This window comes from Motacilla alba, chromosome 3, assembly GCF_015832195.1.
Source record: "Motacilla alba alba isolate MOTALB_02 chromosome 3, Motacilla_alba_V1.0_pri, whole genome shotgun sequence".
In the NCBI taxonomy this organism is placed as follows: domain Eukaryota; kingdom Metazoa; phylum Chordata; class Aves; order Passeriformes; family Motacillidae; genus Motacilla; species Motacilla alba.
Genome location: NC_052018.1, coordinates 101,413,466 through 101,423,252, shown reverse-complemented (window position 1 = coordinate 101,423,252; position 9,787 = coordinate 101,413,466).

Sequence of the window (9,787 nt, the reverse complement as noted above, 5' to 3'; positions counted from 1 at the left end):
AGGCTTAGGGTCGGGCAAAAGAGGGGTGTGAATGGAGGGGTGCTCCCTTTGCCGTAGTGCTGCTCTGCTGAGCTTGGGATGTGTGCAGTAATGCAAGGAGCCAGCTGTGTTTCAGTCCTGCAGGGTCCTCCCTGTGTCTGCATCCCAGCCCTTCCAGAAGTTGAAGCAGAAGCCCTGGGTTGGGGTGACAGAGCAGAGCATCCTGTTAGCACTGTTCGGGTGTGGGGAATGGTGGCATCAGGAACTTGCCACCACTGTCCCTTGTTATCTGTAAAGTTGGCATAGCTTGTGTCCATCATTCCAATGCACCAGAAACTGTTCCAGGAGTGGGGCTGGGGGAGAACCCGGCAGCAGGAAAAGCAGGGGGATCTTAAGAGCATTTTGTTCATTCTTGGTTCTCACAGACATTTAGATTCTATGAACCTGTTTCAGTGACAGCCAGCTGGTGGCAGGGGGTGAGTTCTGGTCTCTTGCTTTGAGGTTAGGACAGCCGGTTCACCCTGTCCTTAGCCCTCAAGCAGCTGGTGTGTGTGACACTGTGGCTGTGGCAGCTGCAAACAATTGGGCTTCTTGGTCAAAAACTGCCCTCACCTGAGACCTGCTAACTGACAATGCTGTGCACTTTCTAATCCTGGAAACTTTATCTGCAAACCCATGGTCTCAGCCAGTTGAAGACTAAACTGTGTGTCCTCCTTTGTCTAGAGAGACTAGACATGGGGTAAGTCCTCCCTTCTAATCTAATCCTGGTAGTTTGGGAGCAATGAAGAGAATGAGGAGGACAGACCAGCTGCTCATTTGGAGCAGTGGAGGTTGGATGAGAATTTGTGAAGAGTCTAGTGCAAACCTCTGCAGTTAAGCAGCCAAGAAATCAATAGGATGGAAACCCTCAGGTGTAACTTTTGGTTTTATTTGTCCAGCTATTACCGTGTCTCATTTACAGGCGTGTGTTTAATGTCTGTCCAGGCACCACTGCAGGGCCTCTGGGATTTCTATTTGCTGTGTTTCACACGGTGGCCTTCCGAGTTAGAAAAGTAGATAAACTGACTGTGGTAAGGAGCAGTACCAGAGGTGGCCAGCGGGTGCCAGACCAGCTCCACAAAATTCTTTGCATCACAGGAACAGCCTGTGACTCGCCTTTGAGGATCGGTACTAAATGCACCCTGCTGTAAGGTGGGATGGTTCATGTTCATGCCTCTTGTTATGCTCCTGCTTCCAGAGGGACTTAGTACCCCACCAGCACTGTGGGTGAGAAGTGTTTGTTGCCTCTCTTCCTAAGTATTTCAGTGTTCTGTCTGATTCTTGGAAGTTTCCAAGGGGAATAAGAGCTGCCCGTGTGGCATGTGCACCTGTGTCTGTTAAATGCTGTGCAGTGTCAGAGTTACAGATGTTCTGCTTTCGGCCTCCCTCTGTGCTTTGGGAAGTGATTTATTTGTTTTTAAAAAAAAACCCAACAAAACAAACACGTTTTTGGGTTCATCCTCTAAATGACTTTTGCTAATGGTTTCTCTATCCCAAAACAAGTGTCTCAATAACCTTGGTTAAGTATAAACAAACAAAAGTAAAATGTGCTGTTGGAGAGGAGGATGACATGGAAAGGGAGAAAATCAGGAAAGGTTTAGGATGCGCAACTAGTTCTTAGAGAATTCCTGATTCCTGGCAGTGAGAGACTTGCCTCTGCTGCCGTGGCCATCCATTGGTGGGGACAGCAGCTGCTGGGGCTGCCCCCATTCTGCCGACAGCAGTCTGCCTCCAACATGTGGACTGTATGGCCATGATTTTGTCAGAAAGTGGAAAATGCAGAGTTTGAATGTATTTTGATGTTGTCTGACATCACCTGACTGGAGCAGTTTGGTGGGCAGGATGCCTGTGGGCAGGGCCATGGCAGGGATTGGTGGCTGGCACTGGCAGTGTTATTTTCCCAGGCAGGCTCCTGATCCAGCTGTGGGGGAAGGCACCAGCAGCTGTATCAGCCCAGCGAGCAGCAGCACATGGAGGAGCCCCTGATCTGCAAAGAGCCCGTCACCCCTTTGCTCCCCCCATGGCAGTGCAAGATGATTCGGCCGCAGGCGAAGGGCTGCAGCAGCCTGGAGACTCCTTCAGCCAGGATTTGTTGCAATCTCCTTCCTGCAGCTGTGCCTGGAGGATGTTGGCCTGCAGAAGCGCTGCTGCAGATGCCCAGGAATGCTGCTGGGCTCAGAGAGGCAGAGCGTGCACAAAAGCTGATTCTATCGGCCCATTCAACACTGGGGGGAATCTAATGCAGAGTGCAAAGCATCTTTGAATAGATAAGGGAGATATGACTTGAAGAAACAATGTTGCGGATGAAGAAAAAGGGATCAGACCCATGGGTCCCGTGGCTCAGGCTTAGTTCCACCAAATCAAGGATAATTAGTTTTATCTGCTCTGTTGGGGAGTATTTTAGAATGACTGCCACCTGCCATGTCCATTCTAAAAATTCTGAACTGTCAGGGACAGCCAGGATCAGAAATGTTTTGATGGAGATCATGTTTATGTTGGGTTTGGGTGCCTCTGCAATAAAGAAAGCAGGAAATAAACCCCTAGAACAATGAAGCAGAGCAAAAGAGGAACGTTTGGATGGTCAGTTTGTTCCCAACAGCTCTCAGCCAACTGAATTCTGGGGTCATCTACTGGGGAGTGCAAAGCTGCTTTTACTTCCACTGCCCGGTGCCATTGTTGGTGTGCCAGCACTTTGTTTGATGGGAAGAGAATGCAAAAACATCCCACACCAACAAGCTGCAAGCCAGAACTGAGTGGGAATTACAGATTGCAAGGCCTTGAAAAGTAGCTTTGGAGAGGGTCTACATCCTAGAGAGTGTGAACCCCTCAGGCCTGGCCAGGCTGGGCTTAGGGCCGGCTGCCCTTGGGAAGGGAGTGGAAGGGGATGGAGTTGGGGTGGGGCTTTGCAGCCATGGGAACGAGAGAAGCATGGCCAGCGTGTCACAAAGGGGCAGCCCCAGGCTGGGGTGGTGAAGGCTGGGGTTGACACGGCCACAGCGGCAGCAGACGCGTCTGGCTCTGCCTCTGTGTGCCAAACGCTGGCGATTGGAGTCACCCGACCTTGCTCTAAGGCTGGGTACCAAGCTCCCGTCGCTGTCAACCCTGAGAGCGATCCCAGATTCAAACCCAGATACTTCTGCTGGACAGAAGCACGGGTTCGAAGATGGACTTTACTGGAAAAGGAAAGCCCACTGAAAGAAAAGGTGAGGATAGAAGGGAGCTGAAAGGCTGGAGCCAGATGTAAAAAAATCCCCGCAGATTTCAGGGAAAACTGGTGCATGGTGGTCAGTGCTGGCTCTGTGTCAGAGTAGGTGGCTGACAGCTACAGATGGTCCTGCAAGGACACCCATGGCATCGCAGCATTGTCTCATTAGTTTACGCTGCTTTCCCCTTTCTGAATGTGGCCAAATCCCTCACACTGTCAGCCAGGACAGGGAGTGTGGCCACAGCTGACCCCAAATTGGACACGGTCATGAGATGCAAGTCCTGTTGCTTTCTCTGCCATCACAGTCGGGTCTCAGTACGGATAAGGTTTCCGTTCTTCCTCTGCTTGCTGATCAGGTCCGACATTGACAATGGCATTACAGTGCTATAGAAACACCAATAAGACCTGCCTCCTTGCAGTGAGGTCTTTGTGATTTTCCGAATGAGCAGTCACAGCTGTTTGGGTTTTCCATGTGGATTTGCAGAAGGCCAGCCTACAGAAGGAATCTTTTCCCCCTCTTACAAATGGAGCCTTCCATCCTTCCCTTCAGACTTGCTAACTCAATACTGCTCAGGGCAATTAAACATAGGCTAGTTCCCTGAAAAAAATAATAACTAAGAAATTGTCACAAAAATTTAACAAACCCTTGAGTGTCACATGCCTGAGATGTGTTGATGACAGAGGTGGGAGTTCACCAAACCCACTTCTTCCCTTGTCTCAGATGTGACAATTGGAAAGCTGGGTTAAAATCCATTCTGTTTAAAATGTATTTAAATTAATTTCAATTCATTGACGGGCTCAGTGGACACTCCCAGAGTCCAGTTAGTGGCCGTGTGCTCTGGAGGTGCTGTGAAAATTCCTCCAGTGTGAAGTGTTGAGTGGCAGGAGCTGGGGTGGTTCATTCGGGCCCCGGAAATGCTGTGCAGGAAAAGGAAACATTCCTCTCCATCCCGCACATGCCTTTTATCTCCCTGCAGCCTTTCTAGTGTCAAAATGAGTAGAGAAAGGGAAGGCATTTAGCATGAAATGAGAAATGTTCCCGCTCCTTCCGCCTGCTTTTGGAGGAGAAAACTTTTCCTTGGGGTAGTTTCTGAGCGGAACCCTTTGATATGTGACGGAGATTGATGGACATTGCCTGGTTTTGCACTGGCAGAAATAGGGAAACCTCCCATGATAGAAAGGCCTTTTGACTTTTCCAATGAAGGAGCAGGAGACTTGCAAATGGCTTCAGCCCAGGCAGGGTGTGAGTTGGTCATCCTCTGACAGCACAAGCCCAAAGCCACCTAGGGCAGGTTCCCAATGCCAAATCTCTTCCCTGTGTTTCTCTGCCTGTGTCAGTGTTGCAGGCTGAGGCTGGGGGAGGAGATGCCTTCTGCCTTGTCCCTGTCCCTGCCTTGCCTGATCCCTGAAGAGTGGAATGGTGCCAGACAAAATGCAGTCTCTGGGGCATCTGGGACAAGGGAATGCTTTCAAGTCGAAAGCCTCAGTGACACTGTTGTTGTTCCTTTGGCATCTCTGGGTGTGTAATGATAGGAGAGATTGAAGAAATCATTGTGCTGATGCAGAAAAAGGGATCAGATCCCCAGGTTCCTTGGCTCAGGGTTAGTTCTGCCAAATCCTGGGTATGGCCTGTTTGGAATGACTCCTTCATTGCTGATCTGCAGCTGCAATACTTCATGCAGTTAAGGAGAAGTCTTGGTCATTGAAGAAGTTGAAAATTTTTCTGGATTAGTTCTGGACTAGGAATGACCTGTGTCAATCATCCTTACCTATCTCTCTTTTATTAATGACTGGGACATTTTACAGAGGGAAAGAATTCCTGTTTTAAGACAAGTATTCCTGTCATAATGCTTGGATTCCCCATGGTTTTACCCTCTGTGAAACCATGTAAAGAATTAGTTCTCTTCCTTCCAACAGTTCAGTTGGAGAGTATTTCAGAAGGACATGGCCTCCACTCTTTCCATTAAGAAAAATTGGAATTGACAGTATTAACCAAGATCAGGAATGTTTTGAGGCAGATGATGTTTATGTTGGGTTTGGGGGTCTCTGCAATAAAGAAAGCAGGAATTAAACCCCTGGAAAATTGAATAGAGCAAAAGAGGAACGTTTGGATGGTCAGTTTGTTGCCAACAGCTCTCGGCCAACTGAATTCTGGGGTCATCTACTGGGGAGTGCAAAGCTGCTTTTACTTCCACCACGCGGTGCCATTGTATGTGAGCCAGCCCTTTGTTTGATGGGAAGAGAATGCAAAAACATCCCACACCAACAAGCTGCAAGCCAGAACTGAGAGGGAATTACAGATTGCAAGGCCTTGAAAGGTAGCTTTGGAAAGGGTCTACATGCTAGAGAGTGTGAACCCCTCAGGCCTGGCCAGGCTGGGCTTAGGGCTGGCTGCCCTTGGGAAGGGAGTGGAAGGGGATGGAGTTGGGGTGGGGCTTTGCAGCCATGGAAACGAGAGAAGCATGACCAGTGTGTCACAAAGGGGCAGCCCCAGGCTGGGCTGGTGAAGGCTGGGGTTGACACGGCCACAGCGGCAGCAGACGCGTCTGGCTCTGCCTCTGTGTGCCAAACGCTGGCGATTGGAGTCACCCGACCTTGCTCTAAGGCTGGGTACCAAGCTCCCGTCGCTGTGAACCCTGAGAGCGATCCCAGATTCAAACCCAGATACTTCTGCTGGACAGAAGCACGGGTTTGGAGATGGATGTTACTGGAAAAGGAAAGACCACCGAAGGAAAAGGTGAGGATAGAAGGGAGCTGAAAGGCTGGAGCCAGATGGAAAAAAATCCCCGCAGATTTCAGGGAAAACTGGTGCATGGTGGTCAGTGCTGGCTCGGTGTTAGAGTAGGTGGCTGACAGCTACAGATGGTCCTGCAAGGACACCCATGGCATCGCAGCATTGTCTCATTAGTTTACACTGCTTTCTCCTTTCTGACACTGGCCAAATCCCTCACACTGTCAGCCAGGACAGGGAGTGTGGCCACAGCTGACCCCAAATTGGACATGGTCATGAGATGCAAGTCCTGTTGCTTTCTCTGCCGTCACTGTCGGGTCTCAGTACGGATAAGGTTTCCGTTCTTCCTCTGCTTGCAGATCGGTTCCAACATTGAGGATGGTATTAGGGTGCTATAGAAACACCAATAAGGCCTGCCTGGTGGCTGGAGAGTCTTTGTGTGTCACTATAGGGCACAAAATGAACGACACGCACACTGCTGTTCTTAAGGATAAGAAAAAAAAGGGGAACCTTTATTTTGTGACTTCAGCATTTACAGTTTTCCAAAAGTGACAGTGGATTGGAGGGTGACAGTGCCACCTCTGCAATGACACTGGACAAACTAACAGTCCATCAAATTTCTTGTCTTCTATGAAAGAATTTAAAACAAGGAGGTATTTACAGAAAGTTTGTGAGAAAGTGCATTACAGGAATGTAAACATCAGAAGGCTTAGAAAATCTTAAAAAATCAGGGTGACATTTGTGATTTTCAGAACTACAAGTCACAGCTGTGTGGGTTTTCCCTGTGGATTTGCTGAAGACCAGCCTCCAGAAGGAATCTTTGTTTCCCTCCTACATTTGGAGACTTCCATCCTTCCCTTCAGACTTGCTAAGTCAATATTGCTCAGAGGAATTGACCACAGGCTAGTCCCAGGAAAAAAAAACAACAAAGAAATTGTCCCAAAAATTAAAAAACCCTTGAGGTCCACACCCATGAGATGTGTTGATGATGGAGGTGGCAGCTGACCAAACCTACTTCTTGCCTTGTGAGCATGGCTCAGCCTCACACAGAGGTGATGGTGGAGCTGGGCCCACTCTCTGTTGGGAGGAAGGGTCTTGTGGCAGCCCAGAGAGGCTGTGCACATTGGCAGGGAAGAGTTGTGCCCTGCATGTGTCCCCTGCAAGGAGCTGTGCTGCTGCCAGTGCCCCGTGCAGCTGTAGGGCTGCTCAGCTGTGGGGCAGGGAGAGGAGCAGGAGGGGGCATGTGCAGCTGAGGCATTCCTGGAGAGCACAGGGCTCTGGGCTCCCTGCTGTCCCAGGGCAGCCCAGAGGCCAGGCTGTTCCTGTGGGAGCTCTGGGAAGTGGCTCAGGGTGTTCCCCATGACCTGCTTCATGTGTCTGCCAGGAGGAGCATGTTTCCCTGTGCAGCTGTTTAGAAGTTTCCAAGGAATCCGTCCCATGAAATATGGAGCTTGAGATGCTTTAGGTTTGCATTGTGGACTGTGTTACATTTTGTGTCTCCACTTTGCAGGCCTGACTGGCTACCCTCTTGCCAAGAGGTTTTCCCTGGCAAGTCCCTCCATGCTCCTTCCCTCCAAGCCGCTGCCTCCCATCCAGAGGAGCTCTCCTGCTGCCATGCCAAGCAAGATGTTCCACGGAGAGCAGGAGACTGGGAAACGTGGCAGCAGCTTTGAAGAGCAGGGTGGAAAGAGCGAGGGGCTCATTTCAGAGGGAAAAGGAATTAAGGTAAGGAGATCAAGCGATGTCCAGTGTGGTAAATTTTCATTTGATGTGCTTTTGACAGAGCTCTGAGACCTCTTCCCTGACAGGAACTGACCCTTTCAGTGAAGTTTGAACAGGTCCACATTTGGCTCTTTAGCTGGGCCAGAAATGATGGGATACTAAGCATGGGTGTGCATCTGCCCCTGCTGCCTTCAGCCCCATTGGTGGCCATGGCATGGGGGCCCTGGAGCAAGTGGGGCAGGCAGAGAGCTTGCAGAGAGCAGCAGGGCAGGGAGCTGAGCTGAAATTCCTCAATGCCAGTGAGCATGAGGTGATGGATGTGTGGGAGCTGGAGAGCAGCGAGCATCCCGAGAGCTCAGCAGCATCTGGGCTCCAAGGCTGCTGGGGAACTGTAGGAGGGAAGGGCAGCAGCAGAAGAAGGGAGGGGCTTGAGCAAAGCAGGGGTTGACATGGCTTAGAATGGCTTTGTGGGGACATGGCTGGAGATGAGCCCTGGCTGTGAGGCACCTTAGGGTCAGGGAGAGAACAGAGATCTCAAGCCACTGCCATGCCATCCAGAAGGCCAGTGGAGGCAGTAGCACCCCAGAACATCTTCATGTCAAACATGTGGATGCCAGCTGGGAATGCAGTCACATTTCCAGGGAAGTGAGAAGGCATGCAGAGCTCACATATGTGTGCCATGGTCTCTCCCTCACCAGTTCCCTTTCTATTCCCCATCCTGTGCCAATCTGCTCCATCAGTTTGACTTGTTTATTAATACCAGGTCCCAGCTGAGGGCTTTTCCAAATAATCTTGAGGCATGAATGGGGGCAAGGCTTGATCTGAGCACTGTGTTCTATTCTTTCCAGACCTCCTTGCCGTATTCCAGCGGTGGGGAAATGAAGAAGGGGTCATTTGGAAAATCTATGATCCCAGTAATACGCAAGGCCGGACGTCCCCGTGTTGGCAGTGCTGCAGGGTCTCTGCGAAGCTCTCTCCTGGTAGACTTTAAGGAGTCCCGGGAGATGAGGTAAGCCAAGGGGTCTGCTGCTCCAGTGTGTGCTGTTCACCTCACTCTTCCCATCTCCTGTGGTGCTTTTGCACAGTCAGCTGTCCCATGTATTTCGGCAAAACCTCTGTGTATTCAGCATGTGGCCCATCAATGATGATCCAGCACAATGTCAAACCCAAGAGCAATGCCCCAAGAGCAGAGGTGGTGGTGGGGAAGAGGAGGCAGGGCTTCAAAGCACCTCAGGATGGGTTCCCATCTGGACTTGGCTATTATTTCAGCCAGAGCTTGGCCAGCTCTGTGTGACTCCAGCAACTGAAAGCTGAAGAACAATTAATCAGCTTTGCATCCTCTTGGGTTTATATGTTGCATTTCCGCCTTCATCAGAGTGACCATGCTAGGAAGGTTTTCCTCCTTTCATGGTACAGTCATTCCCTCCCTTCTCCTTCTACCTCCTCATATGTTCTTTTGTCCTGCATTTTCTCCAGGCCAAGATCCAGCAGCACAAGCCAAGAGAAGACGTTGGAACATGAAGGTAGGTAGAGGGCATGTCTGTCCCAAAATGACCTTCCTAGTCTTGACTCTGAGGTGACAATTGGAAAGCTTGTTTGAAATGCAATCGTTTGAAAATTTCTTTAAATTCATTTCAATTTATTGACGGGCTCAGTGGACTGTCCCAGAGCCCAGTCCCTGGGAGTGTTCTCCAGTGGTGCAGTGAAAATTCCTCCAGTGTGAAGTGTTGAGTGGCAGGAGCTGGACCTTGGGGCCCTAGAAAATGCTGTGCAGGAAAAGGAAACATTCCTCTCCATCCTGCCCATGCCTCTTATCTCCCTGCAGCCTTTCTAGTGTCCAAATGAGTAGAGAAAAGGAAGGCATTTAGCATGAAATGAGAAATGTTCCCACTCCTTCCTCCTGCATTTGAAGAAGAAGCCCTTTCTTTGGGGTAGTTTCTGAGCTGAACCCTTTGATATGTGAAGGAGATTGATGGACATTGCCTGGTTTTGCACTGGCAGAAATAGGGAAACCTCCGGTGATAGAAAGGCCTTTTGACTTTTCCAATGAAGGAGCAGGAGACTTGCAAATGGCTTCAGCCTAGGCAGGGTGTGAGTTGGTGATCCTGTAA